The sequence below is a fragment of the Oxyura jamaicensis genome, chromosome 12 (genome assembly GCF_011077185.1).
Source record: "Oxyura jamaicensis isolate SHBP4307 breed ruddy duck chromosome 12, BPBGC_Ojam_1.0, whole genome shotgun sequence".
Lineage (NCBI taxonomy): Eukaryota > Metazoa > Chordata > Aves > Anseriformes > Anatidae > Oxyura > Oxyura jamaicensis.
Genome location: NC_048904.1, coordinates 4,135,487 through 4,152,010, shown reverse-complemented (window position 1 = coordinate 4,152,010; position 16,524 = coordinate 4,135,487). Strand labels below are relative to the sequence as shown.

The window sequence follows — 16,524 nt, the reverse complement described above, 5'->3', positions numbered from 1 at the left end:
AGTCCCACGACACAAGCTTCACTAGAAGCGTTGATATACCCTTTGTAGGAAATTCAAGTGCAACATTTGAAAGGCTTTGACATTTATGATGTAGAAGCCATTGGATATTTCAGTCTTTGGGCCTACTTACTGGCACTAACATTTCAAAAATACGTTTTTCTTGAATAACCTCTGATCACTGCTTGCACAAAGATTGAAGTGAACAAGACAAGCATCATGGTAAACACCTAGTTTCCTCAATGATTTTTCCCCTCCACTAGTGGAAGACTGACTTGAATGTTCTGAGTCTTATTACTACACCGTAGAAGAGTGACCACCAAAGCTCTGTTAACATACCCAATGTTTGTTTCTCGTCAGGTCTTTCTAGAAAGCAGCACAACATGCATGTAAGAGCTAGCAACATTGCATTAAGCTTTCTGCACTGTTCAAAAGAGCAATGAAATACTGCATTTTGCTTGCTGAATTAAAAATAAATAAATCCACTGGTAGTTGGAGACAGTTAAGCAATGAGATCATATCTTTTTATAATCTCAGAATTTAATGTGTAATTGAAACCAGGAGAACAAAAACTCTCTTTTTAAGACAAACTGTATCCACGGAGTATGTATGAATTCACATTTGGAGATGCAGGCTACAGAAAGATGGGACTCGGTGCAGCTTGTCATAAACAGGCAGGGTTCCGGTTGTTGTAAGCAAAGAGATGGTGCGATAGCATAAATAATATTTTTCATATAAATTGATAGTTAATGATTTAAAATCACAGGGGGTGGGGAAAACAGGAAGCACGACAAACAGTGGATAAAAAGTACTGCTGTGAAAGCTACGCTGGTACTTCAAGCACAAAGTATTAATTTCACTAAACTATACCAAAGAATGATGATCCTGTTACTCCATGGTTCATCTCTAATATCTTTGTCCATAAATAAACACTTCAGTCAGTAATCTCTTTCATTTACCATGATCCTGATCAGAATGTGACTGTTCATTATACACCATAGCATCTATTTAGCTTAGGAATAGTATTATAATAACCAAATTTGAATCTGGGTACTTATATAAAGCTCTATTGCACAACACTAAGTCTGAAATTGTTAAGACATTGCTCTGGTTTTATGTAACAGTTCTTCTTCATTGGCCTATTCAGTAATTTGTGTAATTCTTTGGAGAAATAATTTTTCCACGAGTCCTCCTTAGCAACTAGACCTTGCATAGGAGTAGCATATGTTCATGCAAGTTAAAAATTCACAGCTCTTTAAACAATATCAATTGCTTGGATATTCCTGATGGAGGTCAGACTACCATGGAATTCTTGCAGCTTTGTGTTTATACAGAGAACTGGGAAGGTAGGCAAAGCATATATTTGGGATTTTGAGACTTTGAGGAAAGAACTGGGAGCTTCTGGCAATATGTAAAGGAATCCAAATGCAAGCCTGTGAAAGAAAGCAAGTTCAGGAAGTTGCTGGAAAACACTTTGTAGGAGGCATTCACTTGCAAGATTGGAGAGAGCAAATAACTGTCAGGGAGACTGAGGTAGGCAGGTTGGGTGGAATTGAAGCAGGTTTGGGGTTGTTTTTTTTCACAGCACTACACTAAGCTAGTTCTTACAGTTTAACTCTGGCCAATGGATATGTCATTAATAAACAAAACAGGATAGTATAAACTTCACAGCACAAAATTATATTAATTTTCGTATTCTAGACATATTTGAATGCCTCTTAAAGAATCTTCTGTAAATCTAAAACCAATCATTTTGCATTAACTAGTGTATTGTGAATTAACGCCGTATTTGGGTGGTCTTACAGTACTAGTCTTTCAGGTAAAGGTTCCTACATTCACATCAGGAAAAAAGAATGGTTATCTGGGGAATAAAATCACTACAAGAAGCCCCTCCTGTACATGCCTATACACATCAAAAGCATCATCTACCATTCACAATATAGAGATGGAGGCTTTAACGGGAAACAATTAATCTGACCGGTGGAGGATAATATAGCCAATTGGGCTGCACCTTGATAAGTTTGTAAAATAACTGCAGGGACTGCATAAATTCCTGAGTGCTGGTTGCTTCATTCAGTGCTGCCACATAGGCCTCAAGATGTGTATGTGTATAAAGCATTTCTAAGCAGCGCTTATTTAACATATGAGCTGAACACATATGAAGGGGACACCAAGCTGTCACAAGGGTCTGTTACATGCTTTGTGGAAAGATAAAATTGGAGCTGTCTCCAGTCCACATGTAAAATTAGTTCTGGTGTTTAAAAGCTTTTCTTAACTAACATTAGATACTAGGCACTTAGCTCTCTCCAGACAGCAACCATATATTTTTGTACTTAGTGGGTAACGTATGGAATACTGTTCAGAGTAAAACCATCCCCACAGACAATTTGAAACTCTTTCTCATGACAACACAAGACTTATAAGTATATAGCCAACTTTAATATATAGTCTGAAGAAGACCAGAGCTGCTTCTACACCTTGAAAACATTATCCTTGATTAAACAGTGATTACCATCTTCCCTCAGATTAAAAAAAAAAAAAAAAAAGAGATATGTATATATATATTTATGTATATAGTTTCAAAATCAAAGCCTTGTACTTACTGCATCTTCTTCTGCATGTCATCTGATGGCACTGGGAACAGATCCCAGCATCCCAGAATGCAGCTTGGCAGGTATTAGGCTCCTGCTTATAATAGACTCTCTAATTGCAATGCATTTTTTTCTCTTTTGAACTAGCTAGCTAACCTGTAATTTTTTTGTTATCTGCCCAAAGCTAAATGAAGTATCTGATACACCCAAGGAATTCCTCACCTGCTACAGGTGACTTCAGATGGGGAGTTGCCGTCACCAAATAAGTATAAATCTCCATGTAACCAGGTTTCAATAATATCCCCAGGCAAGGCAGATCGCTCATGCTTCCATTTTTATACTGTTTATTCTTATGAGAACGGTGAAGCCCTCAGCATGCAAGTCTCCTCCCCTGAGCTCCAAGATGAGATTGAAGCTGAGAGATTCTGATCATTGAGCATGTATTGACTTGATTTAATAAGGCAAGGAGAACCTCAATGAGCAATTGCAGTTGCTGCTGCTACCCATTAGCTTCAGGTGTTAGCAATTCGGCAGATCTGCAGCAAGTACACATAAACTTGACCCACTTTCTCCTCCCCATTTTGCAAAATCAGGGTTATTCTTGTTATTTTGCATTTGGCACTTTGCACTTAGGCAAATGTTTTGCCAAATGTTTTGCAATAAGGCATCTTCTACTGTCACGGTTTGAGAAGATTCTGCTATTAACGTGTCTAGCTGTACAAGTTAATGCAAATATAAAGGTGGGGAGGAAGCAGCAGCAGAATTTATTGCAAGTTACTATGTTATGTTAGTGCAGCAGCAGGAGAGAAAAAAAAAAAAAGCCTTAAACTAGAATACCGATCCTAGTTTCCTTCTCCCCATTTTGAGAAACACTGATTTTTTTCTGCCTTTTGTTCCTCCAGCTGTTCCAGTAGCCTCTTTGTCCTGCTGCCACCCTTAGTAGCAGATAACAGCCTTACTGCCCTTACCAGCTGTCTCCTTGGTCTAGATTAAGATAGTGGCTATGGGTGGCCTCCTTGTCTGTCAGTGGCAGATGCCTGCCTTCTTTTTTAGAGGGTAATTATGTACCATCTCTAAGCGTGGAACTGCTGCAACCAGTATAGTGCCTTTTCTTCAGCTATTTCCTCTGTTGAAGAAATATCTTCTGCTGTTAAGCAATTTCATGGACTTCTGCTTTCTGCAAGAGCATGGAGTAGGAGAAATGAGGTTTCTTTCTCTCTCTTTTTTTTTTTTTTTATTGTTGTTACCATGCCCATTCTTTCATTGTTGTCTCTGTTGTTGTATATGTGGGAAAGCAGACAAGAATCCTGAGAATAATGTAAGAATTGTAAGACAAACCAGGCTCTTTGCTCAAAATATATGAGCTTTGGGTAGAAAGAAAGTCGATTCTCTTGCAATGAGATGCAACGTTTCCCTAAAAGGCTTCCCATATGGTCTACTGGGCAAGATAATGTTGCACTAGAACTATGCAGCCTTCCCCCAGTAAATGATTTCCTTTTATTTGTAGTTAGTCATTAGATAAGCTCTGTGCATGCCATGGTGTAGCAATGTTCTGCCTCTGGACAAGTCCTTTTTGTACTGTTAGCAGATCTCCACTCACCACTGTAGTTGTGTACAGACACCGAATCAAATTAAAAATAGCATGCTGCACATAAGCCAAATGCAAAAAGCCTGTAGTGAAGAAAGTAGATTCAAAGATCAGGCACACAGCCTAGGCAGTTCAGAATGAATGCTGCAAAAAAATAATTACTCCCAAGTATTCAAAGTTTGGCTTTTGGAGCAAAAGGCTCAAGGTTTATAATAGAAAATCTTGAATACCCTTCACTCTAGGTAGGAGCACTGCTGTCTCTGCCTGTAGTTACAGGCTTCTATATCCAAAAGTGTTTCGTGTCATGTAGTTCCTGTAACTACCAGGTTTGTTTGATACCACTACATGTTTCCTAACAAAAAAAGGTTGAATAATTCTCCATATGAAAGTTTGCATAAGATACTCAGTTTTAACTAGCTTTTTTAGGCACCAATGAATAAGTAGACAGCTTAAATTCTAGTTGCCAAAAAAAAAAAAAAAAAACACTAGAATTATTCCCATGGATGTAATAAGAAGGAAAATAACTCTGGTGAAAGGAAATAAAAAATAAGCTGGTGGTTGGGCTTAATTTCAGTTCAGCTTAAAAAAATGTTGTCTTGCTATCCATAAATGCATGGTTTTAGTTCAAGCACTTTTTTGCATTTTAGTTCACACCTGGACTATAAATGATGCACGTGGACAGGGGAAAGCAGCCTTTGGTTCTGTATCAGCGTCTAACATACTGTGGTGAGCTTGCAAGATCTTTCAAGGTGAACGTTTGTGGCCTCTGCTTAGGAACAGTATAAGTCCTGCATTGTCCACCTCCAGGTTCCCCTGTTTTAGAAAGAGAAAAGGACGTTCTCAGTCTTGTGCATGTTATAAAGCAGCATTGTCTGTTTCAGGCAATCCCTGCCTGTGGGCAAGAACCTCCACGAGACAGTTCTTTAAGTGTGTGGTGCTGCTTTGATCAGCCTGCTGATACAGTGGGAAAGTTTACAAGATTACAGGCATACGTGTAGGCATTTTTAAAAAAGCAAAAACAATCTACAGGTGCAGCTAAAAATTCCGTGTAAAATTCAGTCAACTAGTTAAAAATGTGAGTAAAGTACTTGTGTCAAAGGGTATGAATCTGCCATCATTTAGCAAAAATATTTCTGCTCTGTATTTTTTTCCTTTAGTACAATGACTTTAAGTTAATCACTAGTTCAGTAAAGAACTGTGGCTTCTATAGTGTGGTTCAGCTGTTAGATGTGTTGTTGTGTTTTTTTTTTCCAGGCTTCTGTGTCCACAGAGTTTTATTTGTATGCAAACATTTGTGCAGGTGTCTGCCTGGTGTTTGGGGCATGCAGAACCAGGGCTTGCCAAAACTTTGATTTTATTTTTTTTTTCCTAACCAATCATTTCGCATACCAGAGTGTTTGAGCACCAGAGGGATGTGGTCTTCCATTTCAATGAAAGTCCACATTCCTTATGGAACTATACATGCTTTCTTCTTGTCCCGTGAGTTAATAAGGGTACAAGACACAGTAGAATAAAACTTTGTGTAAGAGTTCTGGATTCTTTCTCTGGAGTCTCCAAAGTAAGAAGGTTTCTTCTGTCTGAACCCCCTGACACGTACTGCTACCTGGGACGCTGATTCTCCCAAAATTTGAGCTGAAGTTAAGAGCGGTCACTGGTTGAAAATATTCAAAGGGAACAAGCTAAGGATCCTCAGACGTGAGGTTCTTTATGCAGGGGCTTCTGCATACCTTCTGGAGTCCACATGAGCAGGTATTAAATCAGAGTATCAAACTGAATATACTTCTATTCAATTGATTGTCAAATTCAATATACTTCTGAGTATCAGAATGAACAGGGATTCAATTAAACTTCTGTTGCAGTATGATTAAAAGATATAAAACCAAGCACTTTTTTTTTTTTTTTTTTTTGTGGGGGAGAATTATTTAAACGTAGCAGCATTTTGTGAAGGGATCAGCTCAATAGCGAAGGGAACATAGTTCATTTTCTTGCAAATGCTGGTCCATTCTTCCAGCTGTGCATGCTCCAAGAGCACAGCTGCTGGTCTTGTTTATACAGATGGCACCACTACCCCCATTTGGCTCACCCACTGGGAGTGATTGTGCTTTGAGCATCTTTGTGCTTTGGGGGGAAAGTACAATCAAAATTCTCTTGTTCCCCCACCTACAGAGAGGTACTGGAAAGGAGCACAGAGGGCTTCAGCGGACAGCACAATCCATGCTATAGGAACATATGAGCACCAGAAAAAAGATAGCATAAAAACTCCAAAAGTTAAGCAGGTAGTGACCACATCAGCTACAACAACGTGATCCAGACTAGTTTGCAGCTGAGGCAGCACTGACTTAATTGTGGTATGCAGAGTAGATAGCCAACAATATTAATCTGACATAGTATGAATGCCCAGAATACCCGTCCCATTATTTTTGCTTCAGATTTTGAAGATGTATCGGATGTCTGCCAGTGATATGAGATAGAGTATAGCTTAGGAGCTTAGAGGGAAGAAGTACAGTAACCTAGCATTCAGGAAAAAAATCTTACTACTTTTCCTTTTGGTTATACCTATTCTTTTTCTTGCAGTCTGATTAATGGTAATCTTTTGATAGTTTCCATTCAACTGAATTGTTGGAAATGTAACTTGGCATTACTATTAAAAACATATAAACTCCTTCCTTGAAGCAGATGACAAACAATATGTGCTTCATTCTGAAACACCAGCGTGTATCGCTGCCAAGGAAAAGGACACTGGGCAAAGGGCTTCTGATGCTTAGTGTTTGGCTTTGGTCTGTGTTTGTGAAAAAATGCACTTCCAGTCATTTGGGTGTGGGGATTTTCATGGAACAATCTTGATTAGCTTGCTTTCCTAAGGAAAGGAAGCTTATGTAATGGTTCAGTGTATCTCTCGCTCCAAATTACAGGCGTGTTTAACACATGAGCCAAGGTCTCAAAAATAATTAAATTTCTACAAGTTTCTTGGAAGTCAGCAGCCGAAGACAGAAAAAGGAACCATATTCATTCCCTAGCTGAAGGGGAAAAAAAAAAAAAAAAAAAAAGAAAGAAAAAAAAGAGAGAGAGAGAACTCAGCAACAGCCATTGTCCATCATACTGTTTTAATATAACAGGCCAGCCAGGCACCGGTTAGCCACAGCATCGGAGGTTTTTGCCCTATGGGGGTGACACTGGAATAAGAAATACAGTAAGATCCCCTTATCTGCTGTTATTATAATGTAGCTGGGGCACCAAATAATTTAAATACTAGATGGAAGTATACACAGCATTTTGGTCATTTGTTAGAGGATCATAATTTATTTCATGTAGCACTTGAATGGGTGAGGGTGGGTAATAACTTTTGATCTCTCTTCAGGATCGTTTTCGATTACCCAGATACAGAATGAGAATCTGAACCTATCTACTGAAGCTGGCAGTGAACTGACTCTGATTTTTATGAGGAATAAAAGCAGTGCAGTGATATAACTGTGTAGGAAACTTTGTCCAAAGTCATTAAATGCTTAGCTATTTTTTTTTCCTTCATGGCACAGTCATATCTGTGTCATTCCTTTTTCATTTATTGTTCTAAGCCTGGATTCCTTAGATAACTTTGCTAGAGACTTGAGTTTTATTGTAGATATGGAAAGCTGCCTAAAAGTTTGGCTCCTTGGTTGTTCTGGCAGCATTCCTGCCTCGCTGATATTCCGATGCAACACATCCTACTTGCTCCAGCAAACACTCTTTAAAACAAGGCAGGAAATAATGGACACCAAACAAAATGAACTCTGCTGCTACGTTAGGCAGCAACTCCAGAAACTCATGAAAATGTTTTATGAGCTGGATCTTGGGAGAGCTAGTCCTAAGTCCTTTACACTGGTTACGTGGGCCTTAAATACAGCTACAGGAAAAGGGGCAGCGTTAGTGTAGACGTCACTAAACCCTGCTCAACATTGCAGATCTTGAATTGCTAATGTTTGTATGGCCAGCCGATAGCCAAAGAATTTCGGTAGCATACTCCACTCTGTCCACACAGTTGTATTGTTCTCAGTGCCAGTTTGGCTAGCACCGGCTGCTGACAATAGTGAAAATGCACGCAAAGACACCTGGGGTGTATTAGGCAACACAGTTAGCAAAAACCTAGCTGACTCCTGTGAAATACTTATGGCTGCATACAACCAAAAGAAAAGGTATAGAATAATAGATGGAGTTACTTGAAGCATATAAAGATAGTATGCTAGATTTTAAAGCTATCTGAGAACATGACGCATGATATACACTACACATCAGAGTGGTGTAGATAACCATGCCTGCTTGATGTTTCCAAGTACAAAATTCTGATTTCTGTTGCTTGTTAGTTTGCCAACAGTTTGTTTGGGCTTTACATTTTCATGCTGGCTCTCTGCCCTAGGGTGATTTTGTGGGTGTGGGTGTCCATGTGGATACAAGAGCAACAGTGGAACAATTTCTCAGGAAGGAAAAAAAGTAAACTTTACTGTTTAAGGATTTTTCAACTATTTCTTTGAAGTTGTAGTGTACCCAGTCTTTCAAGCAAGTGCTTCAAAATTGATGAATTGATTGATTTGGTTAAGGATGTGGCTACTGACATCTTTTAGACTGATAAAATTCCCCTTGCTGGTCATCCACCAGATTTATTTAGAGGCTGAGTCACTTGGTCATTTGCAATCCCCAGCAAGCAAATAATAAACAGCAGCAGCTCCTACATGGCTGCGAGGGGCCAACATTGTGCCTGGTGTCCTTCCTCACAGTGGGGTTTAAAGACTGAAGCCCTGAAACCTAAAACATCTGCGTGAAACCTCAAGAAATTTTTGCACGTTGCCCAGGGCATACCCCATGATCACTGGCTGCACTGTTCGCACGTGATAATGAGAGAACACAATGCCCAGACTTTGGATGAGACTTTTAACACGTTTATTCTTTACTTAGAAAGTACATCAGAGAGACAATAAGAAGAAAGTCCCCTCCTTCCTTCTAACACGTGGCTTCCTCACTGTGCTTGCAGAGATCTGGGGCTGTGCTAAGCAGCTTTCAGGTTTACATGATTCTGGTTTGCCTTATCTTGGCTTCCCTTCAGAACTTCTACCTTTTCTACTTCTCCCGAAAGTCAGCTTATTTTGACAGCACTCTGTCCTACAGTTAAACTGGATCTGTCTGGTACAGAAGTCTGCTCATCTCTTCCTCTGTGGTGGTCATAGCTTCCTGTGAGCTTCAGTGAGTCTGGTCCTTCACCAAGAGTGGCAACTGTGTGTCCTTGGACAACTTACTCAGTCTCTGCCTCAGTTCTCTATTTTGGAAAATAATTGGTATTTCATGTGCCTTACCTTTTGTCTTGACCTCTGTTTCAGTTACAAGAAAAGGTAGGGTAGGGTTGCATACTAGGCATGTAATCGCTGATTTTTACTAAGCTGCAAGAGGAAGATTTCACAAGAACCTCAACACAGCACAAGAGTGAGGGAGTTAAGAGAAGCTAGACTTCTCTAGCAGCTGAAGAAATTAGGAGTCAGGCAAAAACTCCAGACCTTAATGTCTTGGCTGATACAAGCTTAATAGAGGGGATGCTATTGCATTCTTTGGGGCTTCTGACCTGCTGTCAGAAATTGTCCCTCTCTGGACAGTCATCAAAACACTTAACACTTTTTTCTATCATAAGATACAAATGGCTGTTACATCCTTAAAATGAATTCCAAATACATGGCTGAAATGTATTAAACTCAGGCTATCTAGGAAAAACATTAAAAATCTATATCTTTGGGAGGTGAGTTTGACAGCTTTTAGTTCTAATGCGAAATGTAACCTATGCAATCATTTCTATTAAACAGGGGCTTCAAAGGATTTGTTCTATAGCTGAAACAACAATTTGATGAGATATTACAGGAGCCCAGCAGGACTGAGAGCAAGGAGTGAGCCCTCTTGTAGGTGTGTGTGTACAGTGCCTGGTTCACTGGGCTTCTGATCCTGGCTTAGCCTTCTGGCTATTTCCTAATGGGGTGAGTTCCCACAGCAGCTCTGCCTTGAGTCACACTAAGTCAGGCTCACTAACCCGGTGACTTCCATAGTGTAACAGAGTGAGGTATTTAGTTCCTTTGTACTCTCAGAATCTCTCACTGCACGGCGAATTTAATCAGCTATTAAGCTGCAAACCTGATGTGCTGCAAAACTATAAAGGAATCCGTCACGTTCGTATACATAAGTAACAGGTATTTTGCATCCTTATTTTTTAGGTGTCTTTGTTTAGAATGCACACAGCCTGAGACAATGTGAAAGAGCTTCAAATTCCTGCCTGCTGGTTCCATTAGCTTTTCCTCTGATGCAAAGTAAAATATATAGCTCCAATTTTGTACTATGAAGCTAATGAGAGAAATTAAAAAATATAAATTAGCAGTACAGTTTTTAAAATACTTGGATTGTGCCTTTTAAATTATTATATGTTACTGTAACATTTCATTTTAACTATACTATTAAAAATCATAACTCATGAAATGCTGCACGTTGGGTACTTTTGGGTCACACAGTTGGGACAGCAGAGGTTCTGTCTCCGAATGTTAGAAGGACCCCCAACAGAAATGCCTGTGCAGTTTTAAATGCCGACTTAATTCTGGCAGGAGGTCACTTCTAGGTTTCTTTAGAAAGCACAGTGTGAGCTACCAAACTTAAGACAGATCAAGAACCAAGGCCATCCAAAAATTGCATAACGATACAAGGCCAAGGAAGTAAGGCATTCGGTCCTATTGCTCCATCCCCTGCAATAGAATCCATTGCAGCAATGCATTGAGACATTGAGTGAAGAGCTAAGAGGAGGCATTGTAACATCTCAGCAACCTGGAACAGGGCTGGTGGAGGTACACGGGGCTGGACTTTCAGTTTGCTACGAAGAAGCAAAACTTCACAGCTCTCGTGAATGCTAATGAGTCCCATGACTAAACCGTGGCATACTTTGAGAATGCAATCCATAATACATATAATCTCAATCATCATTTGGAAACTTCTGACCTATATGCAAACTTCCAAGGAGCTACCACTGCAGATAAATTATCACTGCAATTACGGGTAGCCATGGAGCTCTAGTATTGTGTATATATAATACATTGTTATGCAAACACACATCTACTTTTAAACCTCCGCTTCACAGTCATCGTGGTTTTAATTTCAAAGCATCAAAAAGGAGGCAAAAATAAAGTCTCTTGCAAATAGATCTTGATTATATCTAGAAAGAATTTTTGCAAACAATTCAAAAACAGGCAGTCTGGAAATCCTAAAATGGAACTGTGCTAGTGAGGAAAGGACAGTTGCCCTTAAAAGTTGTCCTTAAAATGCAACTTTTTACTTAATAAAATCTAATTCTTGTGCTGGTTTAATGTTAAACAGGAAAAGACAATTTCATAGATAATTGCATCTTTCCTCAGAACACAAGAAAACTCCCACCAAGTTTTTCATGAGAGATTCATGAAATGCCTCTTAGAAATAGCACTCACTTCTTCCTATCTGAGCTCAGACTCATTACTGTAACCTTGTGAAGCAGTATTTAATCCCACAGGTATATAATCTTGATCATTTAGCCTGGACATTTCACAGATTAACTAATCTTCTGTATGTCACTGTACAAAAAAAAAAAAATAAAAATAAAAAAAAAATAAAAAAAAAATTAAAAGCTCTGCAAAAACTGTGAAAATAATATTCCCCCACTCATCCCCCCTGAGACTCACCAGAGCCTGAAAATGCTTCCCACGCCCAGCTAGCCTGCTGGCACCATCAGGAGTGGTTTTCATCCGAAGGAGAAATCCGAAGACTGAGAAGGGATCCCATCTGGGAGGATTTTGGTAAACAGAAACAAAGTGTACCTGGGGTTAACAGTTCTTAGCAGAGCAAAGGGAATAAGCTGAGACAGAATGATCTGCCTCTCCAAAAGGCTGTAATGCGTTCTTTGTGTTAGCAGAAATACCTGGACCCACACACTGAACTCTTGAGCGTCACATGGGTGACAGAGCTAAAAAAGGCAAACCCATAGGCTTAATTTAAACTGCCCCCAATATGTTAGTGTTTTCCCCTGAGACAGCTTATGTGTCTCTTCCAAACTTTTCTATGATTTTCCTGGAATTTTAATATCCCCCTCTCTTTGGTTTCATACTTTTTAACTCTTTTATTTTTAGATTCAATATTTCACAGTGGTCTGTAGAGTCTGCTTGACGCCAGCAAATGTAACTGGATCCCAAATCCCTGCAAGCCAGGAATTGCAGCCATGATCAGCACGCTGCTGAGCAAAACCTTGGCACTGGTCAAAACCAAATAGTCTGAATCCTCTATTTATCTTATGGCAGGGCTTGGGAAAGCAGGCAAGAGGAGTTCATCAAAATGTAAAAAAAAAGAATAGCTGGGAAAGGCTAGGGGTAAGTAAACAGAAATCAAAGATGCAAATAGATCTGTTCTACAACAGACTTGTGTGACCGGACTTCCAAAGGCAAGAACAGGGGTTTACAAAAAAAACAGACATTTTATTCTCTAGTAACCTAGTAACAGGACAGGCACGCACAAAGCAGATTGCCTTTAAAAAAGGCTTGTGTCAGCAAGGTTGACTTTAGTGGAATAAATAAGAATAAGCTGCTTGGCAGCAGATCACTGCTGACAATAATCTCACAAGTCAGATTTTCCAAATTTGTTTCATAGCTCATTCAATACACTCGTAACTCCAACTACCATTTCTGTCTAGGAACAATATGGAGCACCGTCTCACCCAGCCTTTGATAATTAAGTCTCAGGTTTTTACCTTACTTTTACACAGTGTGCAACTGGAATAAATCCACTCTCTGAGACTTAGGAGCTGAATTACCTTGCTTGAACTTTTAATTTTCTGTCACTTGCTGCCCCTTCTGCCTGTAAAAGAGAACAAAATCAAGGATTGACAGTTTATGGGATTGAGAAATTGTTCGTCCTAACTATTCTAGGATCTCTAACTTCGGTAACTTGTGTCTGCAACAGAGTGTGACCACTTCACGGAAGAAAAAACAAGAGTATCAAGGCAGTTATTTGCCAAAGGTGACATGATGAGTCAGCAGCGGAGCCCTGATTAGAGTACAGTGTTCAGACTGCCCATCCCATACGTAGCTCACTAAACCACTGTTCCTCCTGCAGCCTCAAGGGAATAAAGTTCATTTAGTTAGGTGGTAAATGCTCAACTCCTGCCCTCACACTTCACCTTGTTATTTTTCTAAGTTTTGGCAGGCTTAATTGCTTGTTGCCAAGAAAGGCTACAGATCAAGAGAAACAGAAAAAGTGTCGGTCTTATCCTCAGATAAGTTTTGCAACAGCAAAACTCCACTTGGAGAGAACAAGAGTGGTCTGCACTTGGAATATAGTTGTTGGTAGCACTGAAATTGCTTGAAGTGATTTTTGACAAGACAGCTTCTTTGTCTCTTTATAAGTAAAATATCAGAGTAAAAGACCCATAAAGCAAAGATCTTGAACAGAGCAACTGACATTCTGTGTCCGTTTTCTTCATTGCATAAAGAAGGTTCTATATTTTTTAAGCCATTTGGCAACTTCTGTAGCATTGGCATATTTTCTTCTCCTGGCATAGATAGCATTTGGTATTCACATTTGCTCAACTAATTAGAAACTTGGAAAGGCAGCCCCAAGCAGTTCTGCCAGCTGTAAGTCATGCCACGTTACATGCAGGAAGTGTTCTGCCTTCACTGGGCTGTTGTTGCGGGAAGAGACTGGACAAACGGGCCCAGCGTAATCCTTGTAATATTTTGGTTACTCTCTGGACCACAGTTCCTCCTGGTTCTTCTTGGTACATCTGGTTTGCAGCTAACTTTTCATTCTCATTATCCTAGTTTGCAAGGTCTTAAAGGGAAACAAGAAAACTAGTATCGTTCTGTGGTTTATTTATCACCTGGCACTGAATATCACAGCTTAGGAGTCTCTATTGTCACTGTGATGCTGCAGTGTTTCGTCACAGTAAGTGTAACTAAGGCGGAAATCTTGCAGGTCTCCCACATTTAAACAACTGTTCTGTAGAGTTGTTCTTAACATCAAGAATTTTGTGTAAGTGACCCAAAACCATAACTTTGTCTTCCTACTACTGGCTAGCAGCCTGATACACCTCCCTGAAAATGCTTCAGATCATGGCTTAATGATGAGTCAAAGATTTTTGCAATTTGTTCATTGTCAATTGAACAAATGTAACTCCAGAGTTACTTTTTTTTTTTTTTTTTAAAGGAATTGCTAAACCTTGTTGATTTCAGTAAGGGAGTTTCTGATCTGCTATTTATTTTTTTGTTTTCCAGCATTCAAGATATATACAGATTATGTAAAACAGTGTAAGCTGACACAGCAGCTGTCAGAGAGCTCAGAAGTAGTAACACTGTCGTAGAAAGCTTTCTGCTTGGTCCACAGGGCTCAGAGAAGCTTCACAAGGCAGAAAGTCCAGTGAATCCTAAGTGGCCTGGTTTCTGGGAAACGGGAAGCATCTATGGACTATCTACCGCCAAGCAGCCTCTTGAGGTCAGCACAACCCAAGATGTAATGAGCACTAAAAAGTAGGTGACCACCAGGAAGAAAACGTGTGACACCACATTGGCTCTGTCAGGGGGCTCCTCCACTTGGGAAGAATTTTCCATGATGAAGCATGGATGACAGAATTACAAGTCCCTAAGATACTGAGAACCAAAGTGTGATTTGGGGGTACACGTTACATGCTATTTAATAAATTATTTGGCTAAAAGTGGTTTTAAATGTGGTATCTCTTCGTATGTACTTTGAATGTACATTACAGTACTTTATCTATGACGGATGGTGCAGAAATGCTTGTGCTGGGCAGAAAATTCAGCCAGATACTCTAGAAAGCCTCCACAGTAGCCTAAGGCAGCTGTAAAAAGAATATGGGGTACTGCTTAGATATTTAACAGTGGGGACTGAGTTACCACTACTGGTCATGATTCATCAACTTTTTGCATTTCTATCACCAAGCAATATAAAGGAGTGAGTCCATGAGAGCAGAACACACAAGAAGCCTTAAGCTCTTACCACGTAAATATTTGTAAAGCAGATGGTGAGTCCTGAGCATTAGGGTAAACATACATTTTTCTGTTTTATTCTCAAATGCAAGTGTATTTTATTCAGACCTCAGTCTTGGTGCTGTGTAGCTGCCACTAATAAACAGTTTCTTTTCAACTAATCTCTAGAGAAAGATTCCTACCTACCCCGTCATGCCTCTTGCAGGCATGTTGCTCTTTCCTTTGTTGACTTATTTTTTCTTTTTCAGACATTGTGAAAAAAGGTTAGGCATCTGTACTGTGGAGAAAGCAGATTTTAAAACTAATGATACGGAGATATGGTGTGGAAGGCATAGAAAATTTAAGTTCAAATGCTAAGGTTTTTATTCAGTTCTGCAACTGTAGGGAGAGCAACTTTACTTATGTTTTTGAGAGGGGATAGGAATATCTCCACAGTCTAAGCTGCAGTATCAAACTTTAGGGTCTTTATAGAAGGAAGTAGACTCCCATTTTTTATTTTGAGTTGCTTTATGGAAGATCCTGTCTCCTTCTGTGGAGTACAAAGTGTGCCAGGATTAGGAGAGCCAAACCTTGTTACATTAATTCCTTCAATGTGAGGATTTTGCTTTAGACTGAGGAGGATTTGATCTCTCTCTTGTTTCACTTGGAATGAAAAAATTCCTGTCAAATGCTAACCAGATTCAGATCTCTGAGCTAGAGTGGTATTTTGCTCAGTTAATGCTTCTCATTGACACATTTGCCTCTCATTTATGCCACCAGCTGAAAAGCTTCAAAATCTGCTGTCATAAGTATTTCCCTCATGTAGGGATTTCGTATGTATCATGATCTGAATTTATCAACAGCCTGAACATTGATTTATAACCTATACTGTGTGCTTCTTTTAATTAATTGTTCACGTGCAGGTAAATTATTTGAATTAGCTGTAGCAGGCTTGGGGAAACATTAAGTATGCAAATAATATTTTCAAGGATCTCAGTTTCCTAGCAAGACCAGTCTGTTATTGACTTGGACTTGCTTCAAGACTGTTGTTACAGTATTTTTACTTTCTTTCTTTTTCACTCTTTTTGACTATGTTTTGTGGTTGCTCCCTCAGAACAGAAACCCAGGCCCGAAGGAGACAAGTGCTTTCACAATTGCACATATACAGACTTGGGCAGGACAGGCAAACAGCTGCCTGGATGTCTGTAACAAACACAAATGCTGGCTACAATTAAATACGTCACTAGTTAAATAAGCAAATGTGTTATTCCAAATAAACTAATTTTTAGATGATACGGTTTCTTATATATAGATTTAAGTCTTAGTATTATTTCAGAATCAGAGAAGTAAGCTACTC

The 16,524-nt window shown here is 39.4% G+C and overlaps 1 protein-coding gene across 1 annotated transcript in view; it reads right to left on the bottom strand.

The window, feature by feature from the left end:
* The window catches only part of RAF1 (Raf-1 proto-oncogene, serine/threonine kinase), an 84,324-nt gene extending 72,234 nt beyond the window's left edge, over positions 1-12,090 (bottom strand). The window contains exon 1 of the mRNA XM_035338000.1: positions 11,880-12,090. The gene's annotated coding sequence lies outside the window, so the exon portion shown is untranslated. The remainder of the gene's footprint in view (positions 1-11,879) is intronic.
* Between the last annotated feature and the right edge of the window lie 4,434 nt (positions 12,091-16,524).